This window comes from Festucalex cinctus, chromosome 16 (genome assembly GCF_051991245.1).
Source record: "Festucalex cinctus isolate MCC-2025b chromosome 16, RoL_Fcin_1.0, whole genome shotgun sequence".
In the NCBI taxonomy this organism is placed as follows: Eukaryota; Metazoa; Chordata; class Actinopteri; order Syngnathiformes; family Syngnathidae; genus Festucalex; species Festucalex cinctus.
This window is the reverse complement of record NC_135426.1, coordinates 2,378,399-2,394,066: the sequence shown is the minus strand read 5'-3', so window position 1 is coordinate 2,394,066 and position 15,668 is coordinate 2,378,399. Positions and strand designations below refer to the sequence as shown.

The following is a 15,668-nucleotide window of genomic DNA, read 5'->3' as shown; positions in this document are numbered from 1 at the left end:
GACCCTTGTTCTGAGCTTCTTCTATGACTGTCAACTGACAGTCATAAAGTAATTAAGATTCTTGCTCTGACCTTTTTTCGTCATGGTTGTGAACTTTTCAGGATATCACTTGTTCGTTAGCCCTTAAGCGTGAAGGAGCAGTTTTTCAACAGTTGACCACAGTGAACATGTGATTTCTGGTATTTTCAGCTGGCACCTTAGAGTTACAAAATTAAGTAAAATCATTAGTAACATAAATGATTAATTGGTAACAAATACATGATTCCCTTTGTGACAAGTCAGGATACACACTCGCATTTAATTTCCTTAAGCTATTTAAGCACAAGTAGCAATCATAAAGTTGTTTAGCATGAAAAGGATTTCGCTTGAACATTTGGCCTAGAATAGGTCAATAGTTCAAGAGACAGCACCAAAAATCAGATCCCACAGGACACCCAGCCACAAGGATTGTTTGTATTACCTTGAGCAATATACAAAAGGCCAGTCTCAGGATTTGGTTCGAAGTTGCCAACATCTACCACCTGCTCGTGGATACATTAAAGCAAAAGCTTTGCTACAAGAACATTTTGGAGACCCATTTAAAGTATCTTCTGCATACATGGAAAAGGTGCTGTCATGGCCTTTGATAAAAGGGGAAAATCTCAAGGAATTGCAGGCTTACAGTTTATTGCTACGTGAATGCTGTAACTCAATGGGAGATTCTGTGAGTGATTTAAATGTACCTACTAATATGCAAACTATTGTGAAAAAATTGCCCTATAAGTTGAGAGATAAGTGGAGAAGTACAGTTTGCACTTTGCAAGAAACGCATCATCGCAGAGTGACCTTTCATGACATTGTGGAATTCATTGAGAAGCAAGTTAGAATGGCAAGTAACCCACTTTTTGGAGACATACAAGATTCACCAGGAACTGGAAGAAGAGAGTTTAAAGCTGCAACATTTCGGACGACTACAAAACCTCGAGGAAGTAGTTTTGCCACTACAATAGCACCTGTACAAAGTAAATTGGACCCTGTAAATAAAAAAGAGAACTTTACTGTAAAGCCGTGTTTGTTTTGTGGAGCTGGACATTCTTTGGATAATTGCCTTCTATTGGACAAAAAGACACAAGAAGAAAAAATGTCTTTTTTGAAGGAAAACAGGATGTGCTTTGGTTGTTTTGGAATTGGGCACAGAAGTAAAGATTGCAAAAAACGTTTGACGTGCAGACTATGCAATCTAAAGCACCCTACATTGTTGCATATTCACAAAACAAAGCGAACAAGTTCAACACAGGTCAATGGTGGATTAGAAGATGGCAAGGAAGGTGCTGTGGTGTCAATCCAGTCCAGTGGCTTGACTGGGGCCGGTAATCAGGATTGTGCCTTGTCAATATTACCGGTGCAGGTGAAATCCAAAAAGGGGAACCGAACTTTGATAACTTATGCATTTTTGGATCCGGGAAGCACTGCTTCATTTTGTACTGAGCGTCTCATGAATCGACTTAATCTCACAGGACGAAAGCTTGGAATTCTTCTTAGAACAATGGGACAAGAGAAAGTTGTAAACAGCTTTCTGCTATCCGATTTGGAAGTGGCTGGTATGGACTCCAACAATTTTGTTGATTTACCGGAGATTTTCACACAAAGGGACATGCCTGTTCATCAAGGAAACATTCCAAGAACAGAAGATCTTCAACGTTGGCCACATTTGAGGCATATACAGATACCAGAGGTTGACGCAGAAGTGGACCTCCTTATTGGCACCAACACACCTCAAGCACTGGAGCCCTGGGAGGTTGTTCGTGCAGTAGACGGTGGCCCATATGCCATCAAGACCATCCTTGGCTGGACGGTGAATGGACCACTCAGAGGAGACTTCAAAATAAAGAATCAATGCTTACAGCCTGACATTACAGTAAATCACATCTCAGTGGCAAGATTGGACAAGCTTTGGCAAAAACAATTAAAGATTGATTTCCCTGAAAACTCATTTGACGAGAATGATGGATTGTCAAAAGAGGATGAGCAATTCATAAAGTCAGTCACGAACTCAATTAAGCTTGTTGATGGACATTATAGTATTGGTTTGGCGGTAAAACAAGGTTACCTTGAAATGCCAAACAATAAGACAGTTGCAGAACAGCGTGCATTGAGTCTCAAAAAACGCTTTCATAAAGATCCGTCTTTTCGCTGGGAATATGTGACATTTATGTCTGAAATGTTAAACAATGGATATGCAGAAAGAGTACTACCAGAACAGTTGACACGTTGTGATGGAAAAGTATGGTATATACCCCATCACGGTGTGTATCACCCTAAAAAAGGAAAGCGTGGTTTTTGACTGCGGTGCTACGTTCCAGGGGACGTCTTTGAACTCTCAACTCCTCCAAGGCCCAGATCTTACAAGCCAACTGATTGGTGTTCTTACAAGATTTCGCAAAGAACCAGTGGTGCTTGTGGCTGACATAGAGGCTATGTTTCATCAGGTTCGAGTACCAGCTGAAGACCGCGACCTGCTGAGATTCTTATGGTGGCCTGATGGAGATTGTGAACAGAAGCTGGTTGAGTACAGGATGGTGGCACATCTGTTTGGTGCCACATCGTCTCCAATCTGTGCCTGTTTTGCCCTTCGTCAGTGTGCTGAGGACAATCGGAATCATTTCACTCCCATGGCAATTAACACTCTCTTAAAACATTTTTATGTTGATGACTGTTTGGTATCAACTACATCTGAAGAGGAAGCTTTATCCCTTTACAAGGAACTAAGTGAATTGTGTGCCAAAGGTGGGTTTAAACTCATGAAGTGGATCAGTAACAGCCGTTCTGTCCTTGCTGCAATTTCCTTGGAGGAAAGAGCCAAAGAAGTGAAAGACTTGGATTTGGACAGTGATGTTTTACCTGTGGAGCAAGCTTTGGGTGTGCAGTGGTGCGTGCAGTCGGACACATTCAAATTCAAGATCACCTTGAAAGAACGTCCACTCACAAGAAGAGGTATCCTCTCTGTCATCAGTTCCATATATGATCCTCTTGGTTTTCTTGCACCTATTGTCCTGTCCCCCAAGAAAATCCTCCAAAATCTCTGCAGGAAACATCTGGGATGGGATGATTCATTAACCCCTTCTGTAGTCAAACAATGGATGACTTGGCTGAAAGACCTCCACAATCTAGAACATTGGCAGGTCAATAGATGTCTTAAACCAGTGGACTTCGATGATGTCATCTCTGCTCAACTTCACCATTTTGCTGATGCGAGTGAGGAAGGATTTGGGACAGTGACTTACGTGTTATTCCATAATATAAGCGGAAAGGCCTACTGTGCATTTGTGATGGGTAAGGCATGGGTGGCTCCTCTCAAAACAGTTACAATTCCTCGTATGGAGTTGACTGCTGCAGTGTTGGCTAGCAGGATGGACAAGCTCTGGAGAAAAGAGTTACAGATGGACTTAAAGGATTCAGTGTTTTGGACGGACAGCACTTCTGTTTTGAAATATATAAAGAATGAGACAGCAAGGTTCAAGACTTTTGTTGCAAACAGAGTTTCGGAAATACTTAAGTTGTCCAGTGTATGTCAGTGGAGATATGTGCATACTTCAATAAACCCTGCGGATTTAGCCTCCAGAGGAGCTACTGTCGAGACCTTTTTGAAAACTGGTGAATGGATTCGTGGTCCGGATTTTCTTTTGGAACCTGAAAGAAACTGGCCAAAGAACCCTGAAAGTGCGGAGGAGATTCTCATTGGTGACCCTGAGGTCAAACTTGTGGTAAATGCTGTACAAATGGAAGAAGCAAGTCCAATGGAGACGTTAATCAATTATTTTTCCTCTTGGCACTCTTTGTTGAGGTCTATTGGTTGGTTTCTCAAGTTCAAGAGTCTTCTGTTGTCCCTGGTGTCTCAAAGAAAGCAGTTGAGGAAGGCTTTTGCTAAGCTAAATTCTGATCAGTTGGAAAAGGAGATGAAGTTGCAGATGGAACGCTTCAAAGCTCAAGTGCCGAAAGAAGCTCTTACGGTGGAAGAACTAATTGCTGCTGAGAAAGCTGTGATCACGTATTGTCAAGGTACAACTTTTTACAAGGAATTCGCAAGCTTGGAAAAGGAACAATGTGTGAAGAGGACAAGTCATCTTTACAAGCTAAACCCAATCCTGGATGATGGTCTCATAAGGGTTGGAGGGCGGCTTCGTCGGGCAGATATGCCAATTGATGCAAAACACCCAGTTGTTTTGGCCAAAGACTCGCACATTTCCAGCTTAATTCTCAGACACGTACATCAAGAAACAGGACATGGTGGACGCAACAACATGCTTTCTCTCCTGCGTCAAAAATACTGGATTCCTGGCGCTTGTGCTGCTATTAGAAAAATATTGGCAAAATGTGTTACCTGTCGAAGATCATCTGCTCTCCCTGGACATCAGAAAATGGCTGACCTACCTCACGATAGAATAACACCAGATGAACCTCCATTTAGCTATGTTGGCTTGGACTGTTTTGGACCATTCGAAGTCAAGCGAGGACGTGCTGTTGTGAAAAGATATGGACTAATTTTTACGTGTTTGGCAATCCGAGCAATACACCTTGAAGTTCTATTCTCGTTGGACACAAATTCCTTCATCAATGGACTCAGAAGATTTATTGCCAGACGAGGCCAAGTAATGGAAATCCGTTCAGATAATGGTATGAACTTTGTTGGTGCTGAACGTGAATTACGAGAGGCCATGGATAAGTTGGACCACAACCGCATAAATGGTATGATGTTACAAAGGAGAATAAAATGGGTTTTTAATACTCCAGCAGCATCACACCATGGAGGTGCTTGGGAGAGATTGATCCGATCAGTTAGCAAAGTTCTAAATTCAGTTTTGAAAATACAATCCTTGGATGAAGAAGGCTTGATGACTGTGTTTTGCGAAGTAGAAGCCATTGTTAACAGCCGTCCAATTACAAAAGCATCGACTGATCCTAATGATTTGGAGGCGCTAACCCCTAACCATCTGTTGCTCCTCAAATCCCAGCCATCACTGGCACCTGGATTGTTTGACAAGAATGACATCTATACTCGTCGCCGCTGGAGGCAAGTACAATAGATGTCTGACCTGTTTTGGAGACGGTGGTTGAAAGAGTATCTCCCAGGATTGCAAGAGCGTCAGAAATGGAACAGTGCTCAGAGAAATTTTGTGCCTGGAGATATTGTTATGCTTGTAGATGGAATGGCACCACGTAATTCATGGATTACTGGACGTGTTTTGGACACAGTACCGGACGATAAAGGATTTGTGCGTTCAGTAAGGATTAAAACTAAGTCAAGTATTTTGGATCGTCCGATTACGAAGATCTGCCTTCTGCTGGGAGCGGATGAATAGTGAAGATCATGTGGATGTTGGATATGAACTTTGATTAACCATGACTATCCGAACTATTTACATGACATTATGGACTATTGAAGGTATGCTTAATTCACTTTGTACTTTTGAACATTGAATGGTCATTATGTCTCCTACAAGTTAATGGTGATGGGTAATAATTGTCACACAATAATTAGGGGCCGGAATGTAGGAGCCATATAGTACCTTTTGGTGATTTCTTCCTGTGTGGGTGTGGGTGTGGGTGTTTGTGTGTTTGTGTTCCACACGTTTTACTATCACGATGATTGACGGTGTCACAACTCACCAGTGGGAGTGGTCTGTCTTGGTATTAAGTGGACTCACCTGTGGTGTGGGTGGCAGTTATTGATCACTTGGTGGGGTGAGCTGGTGAAGAAACTTTTTGTTGACCGCATCAGAACGCATCAGAACGCATCAGAACGCAGCAAATAATCGACATTGGAATAAGCTCAAGAGTCAACTTGGAACCGTGGGTTACAATCGGGAGGACGTTGCTTCGAGCCAGTGGAGGAACGAGCAGTGCCGTCCATTGAAGGTACCTTGTTTGGCGAGATAAGTGCATGTTGGTGATTGTATTGAGCTATAAGAATATAGCGCGTCAGCAAGGTTTTAAACTCCCCATGTCTCAGCCTGCCGTGGAGTCATAAACAACCAGACGCCGCAATAACATTTAACTTATTTGTTATACATGTAGGAATAGAAGAATGTTGATTTGTTGTGACTGTATTGTATTGGTGTTAATGTTTTGTTATGTTTGTTTTTTTTGTGTTTCTGTAAAGCGCTTTGTGACAGCTCAGGCTGTTTGAAAGCGCTATATAAATGAATTAAAACGTGGTAAAGCCCTCCGTGAATCACTTTATTACTACAAAAGTGGAACCAAGCTCTATATCCTTCCTTCGTGGGTTGGTGGATAGTAGGGGTGTTAAAAAAAAAAAATCGATTCCGCGATATATCGCGATACTACATCGCGCGATTCTCGAATCGATTCAATGAAAAAAAATCGATTTTTTTTTTTTTTTTTTTTTTTAAGAGCTCAGAATTGTTCATTCGGTAGTCTTACCGATTCAACGTCTTATCATCATTGCCTTTTTTTTTTTTTTTTGTTTTTTTTTTTTGTGTGTGTGAATCGATTTTTAAACTTCCATTTTTAATGGAAAAATATTCAACAAAACGCCTGACTTCGGGTTAGGATTCACACCTTGAGCATGGAAGAATGTTGTATGAACGGAACATTAAGCCTTAATATTTTATTTTAATGCTGTTCAAACATGAAACAGATTACAACCTCTATAAGACTGAAATTTCAGATAAATAAATAATACATTTTCATATAAATCTTACACTCTACAAGCTTACTGATTAGTATTTTCTAAATTTGAATGAAAAAAAATCGCAACAATCGACTTATAAATTCGTATCGGGATTAATCGGTATTGAATCGAATTGTGACCTGTGAATCGTGATACGAATCGAATCGTCAGGTACTAGGCAATTCACACCCCTAGTGGATAGCATGCTGAGACAGCATCTATGAGGTCATCGGTACGATACCAGTCAGGTCACTTCAGTTCTTTATTTTATTTTTTTAAGTTAAAACTGAAATCTCTTGACAACAGCCATTTTCTATCATACCAGGAAATGTGTTACACTGACATGATTAAACACGTGTCCCAAATCAGCGCTGGCTTTCAGCATCAGGTGACACTTTAAATTACAAATACGCCAATTCGCTGAGATGCTCATGGGTCAGGGTGGCACTCGTGGATATGTGCATTGCAAACACAGCTATATGAATGGTTCGCTGGTTCAAACCACGAATGGAGCAAGTTTTTTTTTTCCTCTCCTTTTCGGTATAGTCATAATACAACAAGTGAACATTTATTTCGTTAAATGTCATTTGACAAACTACTTCTTCAAAATTAATCCATATTTTAATATTACACTCCCAAACACGTGTACGTTGCCGTTAGGTCAGATGTTTGAGCACTTGCTTAACACATTGGATACAGATACCGACATGTCTGTGATAGCTGAGTGGTTAAAGCAATGGATTGGCCCACCGGAGATCATGGTTTGATCCCTGCCTGGGAAATGTTTTAGCACAACTTTGATTTCATATAGTAGTCATTGTGTAATTCTTTAAAGTCGCTCTTTGTATTAATTTGACACAAAATATCTTCACATTCAAATCCACAAACGTTGAATACTTTGCATTTCACTCCCAAACACGTGTAGACGTTCTTTTTTTTTTTTTTTTTTTTTTTTTTTTTTTTTTTTTTTTTTTTTTAATACACAAGAGCAGAGGCGAAGCTTTAACAAGCAGCTTGACATAAAGAGATGGCTTCAAGCAATGGTAATTATTAGGTTCCATGTTTCTAAAACGGACAGCAGGTGGCAGCAGAGACTTAGACTTCCCTTTGGGATGGCTCCCTCTGGGAAATTTACATGTCCAGCAACAATAAGAACAGATAATAAAGTAAAAAATTATTCAATCAATCAATAAATAAGGTTATTACACCAGAGATTGAATTAGTAATAATAATAATAACTAGAGCTGCGAGCAGCTATAAAGGGCCCTCGCAGCCCGGGCCACGTTGGGGTACTTGCACGTTGGGGTACTCGCACATTGGGATACTGGCACATTAGGAGCAAAATTTCTTTGAACATGGCATGATAAACCTTTACATGTGAATTTTTTTTTGCCAAGTGTGATGTGTGTGTCAAGCTCAATGTGTTTTGGTGATTGTCAAGATCTGCAAAAATCAGCGTCCTTTTTTATTTTTAGGGAATGAGTATACCAACTGACTATCATACCAGGAAATGCGTTATACTGACATGCTCAAACACATGTGTCCCAAATCAGCGCTGATTGCTCATCAGGTGACACTTTAAATTATGTAATAATATGTAATTTACAGCCAATGTATCTTTCTTTATTCATTTAACATACGTTTTATTTAATGCATTCAATTTAATGTTCAATGACACGCTGGTTCAGCAAGACATCTCTCAATTACATTTCACACTTCAATGATGACAACGACTCTCCTGTGGGTGAGTGGATAGAGTGGCAGTGCAGTAGATCATTGAATAGTAAACAGGAGGCGAGGGTTCGATACCAGTGTCAGACTGGTTGAATTTAAACTTTTCTTTTCATTTATAATTCATTCATAATTTTTCATATGTAATTTACAACCAATGTATCTTTCTTTATTCATTTAACATACGTTTTATTTAATGCATTCAATTTAATGTTCAATGACACATTTGCTGGTTCAGCAAGACAACTCTAAATTACATTTCAAAAAACTTCAATGCAGGCAGTAAGTCTCCTTTGGGTCAGTGGGTAGAGTGGCTGTGCGGTAGCTCATTGCACAGTAAACAGGAGGCGAGGGGTTGAAACCAGCCTCAGACTACTTGAATTCCAACTTTTGTCTTTTCATTTATAATTCATCTACAATTGATAATTTCTAATTTGCACACAATTTATCTTTCATTGTAATTTGTTTACCACATATTTAATGCATTCTATTTAATGTTCAATGACACATTCACTGGTTACTAGTAATTAATAATTAATTACTATATAATTTTCACATTATTTATCTTTCTATTTCCTTCATTAGCATTCAGCTATTAGCATTTAGCTTAGCATTCAGCTATTAGCATTCAGCTTTCAGCATTCCCACGCAATTTCTCCAGAAATTGCTTAGTCTAGTTGTGGGATGCATATGTTGTTTCTAACCTTTATTATTATACTTATTGTGGGATGCTGAAATATGTTGTTTCTAACCTTTATTATTATTATTGTGGGATGCTGAAAGCATCCCACATATGTTGTTTCTAACCTTTATTATTGTGGGATGCTGAAAGCACATATGTTGTTTCTAACCTTTATTATTGTGGGATGCTGAAAGCATCCCACATATGTTGTTTCTAACCTTTATTATTATTATTATACTTAAACTTATTATTATAGCATTTTATTCTCAATACTTTTTGCAATCAAACTACTCCTACATTATACTTCCGATTTATTATTATTATTATACTTATTGTGGGATGCTGAAAGCATCCCACATATGTTGTTTCTAACCTTTATTATTATTATTATTATACTTAAACTTATTATTGTGGGATGCTGAAAGCATCCCACAATAATAAGTTTAAGGAATTTCTTCAGAAATTGCTTAGTCTAGTTGTGGGATGCTGAAAGCATCCCACATATGTTGTTTCTAACCTTTATTATTATTATACTTATACTTAAACTTATTATTATTATAGCATTTTATTCTCAACACTTTTTGCAATCAAACTACTCCTACATTATACTTCCGATTTACACCGTTCAAATTTCAACTTGCTGACAAAATTCACGCCTTTCGGGCTATTTATCGTTTGACTTCATATTACTTACAGTACTCGCATAATTTAATGTTAAAGATCCACTTTTCCCCATTCAGTTTTAATGGGACTGACACTGAATTTTTTCTAAGTCCCATTTTCCACGCCCACTTCCATACATACAACAGACCATCTTGACTTGCTTTCAGATATTGCTTCGTGGCGCAGTTGGGAGAGTGCATGTACAGTAAGCAGGAGGTCGCAGGTTCAAAGCCCACCGCCGACTGTACATTGCACATATGTCTGTGGCAATTACATAAACAGATATTAAGTATACCAACTGACTATCACACCAGGAAATGCGTTATACTGACATGATCAAACACATGTGTCCCAAATCAGCGCTGATGACTTTCAGCGTCAGGTGACACTTTGAACTACAAATACGCCAATTCGCTCTGCTGCTCACAGGTCCGGTGGCTCACTGGCTTAAGCGCTTGCATAGCAAAGACAGCCCTACGAATGGTTTGCTGGTTCAAACCTCGGATGGAGCAACTTTTGGACATGGACATACTTCTTTTTTTTTTTTAGTTAAAACTAAAACTTTCTTCTTTTCATTTATAATTCAACCATAATTTCTCATTTGTAATTTACAACCAATTTATCTTTCTTTATTTAACATACATTTTATTGCATGTTCAGACACATTCGCTGCTTCCATTTCACAACACTTCAGTGATGCCACCAAGTCTTCTGTGGGTCAGTGGATAGATTGGCAGTGCAGTAGCTCATTGAACAGTAAACAGGAGGTGAGGGTTCAAATTCAATCTCAGACTGGTTGAATTTAAACTTCAGTCTTTTCATTTATAATTCATTCATAATTTCTCATATGTAATTTACAGCCAATGTATCTTTCTTTATTAATTTAACATACGTTTTATTTAATGCATTCTGGTTCAGCAAGACATCTCTCAATTACATTTCACACTTCAATGATAACAATAGCATTCTGCTATTAGCAGTCAGCTTAGCATTCAGCTATTTGCGTCGGCTTTCAGCATCCCACGCAATTTCTTCAGAAATTGCTTAGTCTAGTACTTATTATAGCATTTTATTCTCAACACTTTTTGCAATCAAACTACTCCTACATTATACTTCCGATTTACACCGTTCAAATTTCAACTTGCTGACAAAATTCACGCCTTTCGGGGTATTTATCGTTTGACTTCATATTACTTACAGTACTCGCATAATTTAATGTTAACTCATTCACTGCCAGTCATTATAGAAAATTTTTACATTTCCAATACTCACGTGATATTCCATTCAATAATTATACATAAACCGAATCTACCAAATAACAGAATAGACTCCCTACTTTTTGTCCTGTCCCGTTCTTTTATAATTGACAGCAGAAAAATGTAGGTTTGCCAAAATACAGCCATTTCTCCCATGGACTCTGAAACTGTGTTTATTTCCTATAAAATGGGGCAATGATGTCATCTACCGGTGGTTGGGCATCAGTAAAGTTGTTTCCAAGTTTGATATTTACAGTGGAGCATGCTCAGATTCGCCCCCATTTAGCACCGCTCTAAAAAATACAATTGACAAGTATACTTGTCAAAGGCAGTGAATGTAAAGATCTACTTTTCCCCATTCAGTTTTAATGGGACTGACACTGAAGTCCCATTTTCCACGCCCACTTCCATACATACAACATACCATCTTGACTCGCTTTCTGATATTTCTCAGTGGCGCAGTTGGGAGAGTGCATGTACAGTAAGCAGGAGGTCGCAGGTTCAAAGCCCACCGCCGACTGTACATTGCACATATGTCCGTGGCAATTACATAAACGGATATTAAGTATACCAACTGACTATCATACCAGGAATTGCGTTATACTGACATGATCAAACACATGTGTCCCAAATTAACGCTGATGGCTTTCAGCGTCAGGTGACACTTTAAATTACAAATACGCCAATTCGCTCTGTTACTCACAGGTCCGGTGGCTCACGGAGTTAAGTGCTGGAGCCAGGTGAATAGCAAAGACAGCCCTACGAATGGTTTGCTGGTTCAAACCTCGGATGGAGCAACTTTTTTTTTTTTTTTTTCAGTTTAGTCATAATACAACAAGTTCCTTCATTAGCATTCTGCTATTAGCAGTCAGCTTAGCATTCAGCTATTAGCATTCGGCTTTCAGCATCCCACGCAATTTCTTCAGAAATTGCTTAGTCTAGTTATTATAGCATTTTATTCTCAACACTTTTTGCAATCAAACTACTCCTACATTATACTTCCGATTTACACCGTTCAAATTTCAACTTGCTGACAAAATTCACGCCTTTCGGGCTATTTATCGTTTGACTTCATATTACTTACAGTACTCGCATAATTTAATGTTAAAAATCTACTTTTCCCCATTCAGTTTTAATGGGACTGACACTGAATTTTTTCTAAGTCCCATTTTCCACGCCCACTTCCATACATACAACAGACCATATTGACTGGCTTTCTGATATTTCTCAGTGGCGCAGTTGGGAGAGTGCATGTACAGTAAGCAGGAGGTCGCAGGTTCAAAGCCCACCGCCGACTGTACATTGCACATATGTCCGTGGCAATTACATAAACGGATATTAAGTATATCAACTGACTATCATACCAGGAAATGCGTTATACTGGCATGATCAAACACGTGTCCCAAATTAGCGCTGATGGCTTTCATCAGGTGACACTTTAAAATACAAATACGCCAATTCGCTCTGATGTTCACAGGTCAGGTTAGCTCACGGGGTTAAGCTCTTGAGCCAGTTGCATAGTGAAGACGGTCCTACGTGTGGTTCACTGGTTCAAATCCCCGATGGAGCAACTTTTTTTTTTTTCTTCTCAGTTTCGTCATAATACAACAAGTTGACATCTATTTCGTTAAATGTCATTTGACAAACCATTTCTTCTAAATTAATCCATATTGCATAATGCATTCTATAATTTCATTGAAGTGATTGAACACGTGGCCCCCATTATTCAGCATCATATGTCACTTTTCAATATAGATACACTGTAAGACATACTTCTTTTTATTTTTTAGTTAAAGCTAAAACTTTCGTCTTTTCATTTATAATTCATCCATAATTTCAATTTATCTTTCTTTATTCATTTAACATACATTTTTTTGAACGTTCGTTCAATGACACATTCGCTGCTTCCATTTCACAACACTTCAACGATGCTACCAAGTCTTCTGTGGGTCAGTGGATAGATTGGCAGTGCAGTAGCTCATTGAACAGTAAACAGGAGGTGAGGGTTTGATACCAGTCTCAGACTGGTTGAATTTAAACTTCAGTCTTTTCATTTATAATTCATTCATAATTTCTCATATGTAATTTACAGCCAATGTATGTATATTTTATTTAATGCATTCTGGTTCAGCAAGACATCTCTCAATTACATTTCACACTTCAATGATAACAATAGCATTCTGCTATTAGCAGTCAGCTTAGCATTCAGCTATAAGCATTCGGCTTTCAGCATCCCACGCAATTTCTTCAGAAATTGCTTAGTCTAGTTATCATAGCATTTAATTCTCCTCACTTTTTTGCTGTCAAACTACTCCCACATAATACTTGCGATTTACACCGTTCAAATTTCAACTTGCTGAGAAAATTCACGCCTTTCGGGGTATATATCGCCTGACTCCATATTACTTACAGTACTCGCATAATTTAATGTTAAATATGAACTTTTCCCCTTTCATTTTCAATGGGACTGACACTGAATTTTTTTCTAAGTCCCACTTTCCACGCCCACTTCCATACATACAACAGACCATCTTGACCGGCTTTCTGATCCTGCTCAGTGGCGCAGTTGGGAGAGTGCATGTACAGTAAGCAGGAGGTCACAGATTCAAAGCCCACCGCTGACTGTACATTGCAAATGTGTCCGTGGGAATTATGTAAACAGATATTGAGTATACCAACTGACTATCATATCAGGAAATCCGTTATAGTGAAATTATTAAACACGTGTCCCCCAATTAGCATTCATCCTTCAGCATAAGATGACACTTTGAAAGACAAATACACCAATTTGCTCTGATTTGCACCAAGCCCCATTACCTCACCTGGTAAGTAACTTGACTACGGTTGCGTTTTAAGAAACAAGTCCAAGTTCGAAGCTCGGTGGGGATTTATTTTTTTTGTCACCCCCAACTTGTCACCCCCAATTGTTTTACATAAAACAATTAATGTACTAAACCTCAGTGCATCCATCAATTATGTAAACTATGTAAATTGTTTAAAAAAAAAAAAAAAAAAAAAAAAAAAAAAAAAAAGTGGAAGTTTAAATAAAATAACAAAAATAATGTGACAGATTTTTTTGGCAGCTGTGGTGGTCGAGTGGTTAAGTTCTTTGTCCAATAATCAGGAGGTTGTGGGTTCAAATCCCACCTCTAACTGTGTATAATTCTTTTTTTTTTTTTTAGTTAAAACTAAAACTTTTGTCTTTTCATTTATAATTCATCCAATAATTTCTCATTTGTAATTTACAACCAATTTAGAAAGAAAAGAAAACAAAAGTAGGTTACATTGACAATGTTAAAACCTTATACAGCAAACTTAAAAAAAAAAAATAGCGTATGGAAGTTTAAAATAAAAATAATAAGGGAAAAAAAACAATACTATATATTGTCACAAGCACCTGCATGTCCATGATGGCTAAATGGTTGAAGCAATGGATTGGCCCGTGGGAGATCATGGTTCGATCCCTCCTTGGGAAACATTTTAGCACAACTTTGATTTCACATAGTAGTCATTGTATAATTCTTTATAGTTGCACTTTGTAACAATTTGACACAAAATATCTTCACAATAGTGTTTTTATTTGACCATTTAGTTTTAAATAAGCAATTAACATTCAAACCCAAAAACGTTGAATACTTTGCATTTCACTCCCAAACACGTGTACGTTTTTTTTTTTTTTTTTGTTTGTTTTACACAAGAGCAGAGAGAAAGCTTTTACAAGCAGCTTAACAGAAAGTGGTGGCTTCAAACAATGGTAGATATTAGGTTCCATGTTTCAAAAACGGCCAGCAGATGGCAGCAGAGTATGAGCAATCAGCCATGTTGCAGACAATTATTTTTGCCAGTGTCCATTCAGTGTTCAGAATCAGATGTCACTTTTAAATATGACTACACCATAAGCCACGACTTTTAGCCCGACAAGTTAGGTCATCGATATTATTGATACCTCGACAGTATCGATACCGGATCGATACTGGCACTAAAATATCGATCTAATTAGTTTAGTTTCAGTTTGGCTCAACTTTGTAGTAGATTGCATGAACACATACAGTATTGTACTCAAAAAATATTCTTTTGTTTGTTTTGTTTTATATTTGTTGTTGTTCACTACAATTACATAAAATGTCACAATCATTTAACTACAAGTTACTACTTAATAATTACTAGTAATACTACTACTGTTTCTACGACTACTACTACTACTCCTATTATTACTAGTAATTAATAGATAATTACTTTGTAATTTTCACAGTTTCTTTGTTTCCCTCATTAGCATTCAGCTATTAGCATTCGGCGTAGCATTCATCTATTAGCATTCAGCTTTCAGCATTCCCACGCGATTTCTCCAGAAATTGCTTAGTCTAGTTCTGAAAAAAATCAGTATTGGCAAAAATCGGCATCAGCAGGTCAGACCTTTTAAAGATTGGGGATCGGTGATTGTCCGGAAAATTGTGATCGGTGCACTTCTAATTAAAATCAATCTACTTTCAATCACATTTCAAATCATCCCCAAAGGCTCATGCATTAAATGAATTACCAAAGACTAAAAGGAAGGACATTTTTGCTATCATTATAGTTACTTTTGTAAACCTAAAATGTAGTTTGTTAGTTTTCGTTTTTTTGTTTTTTTTTTAACAAAAGCAGTTTCGTTGTTATTTTGTTTCGT

At 38.1% G+C, this 15,668-nt stretch overlaps 1 protein-coding gene across 1 annotated transcript in view; it reads left to right on the top strand.

The window, feature by feature from the left end:
* Positions 1 to 15,668, top strand: part of col7a1l (collagen type VII alpha 1-like) — a 267,567-nt gene that overhangs the window by 218,887 nt on the left and 33,012 nt on the right. The gene's annotated exons all lie outside the window — the stretch shown is intronic.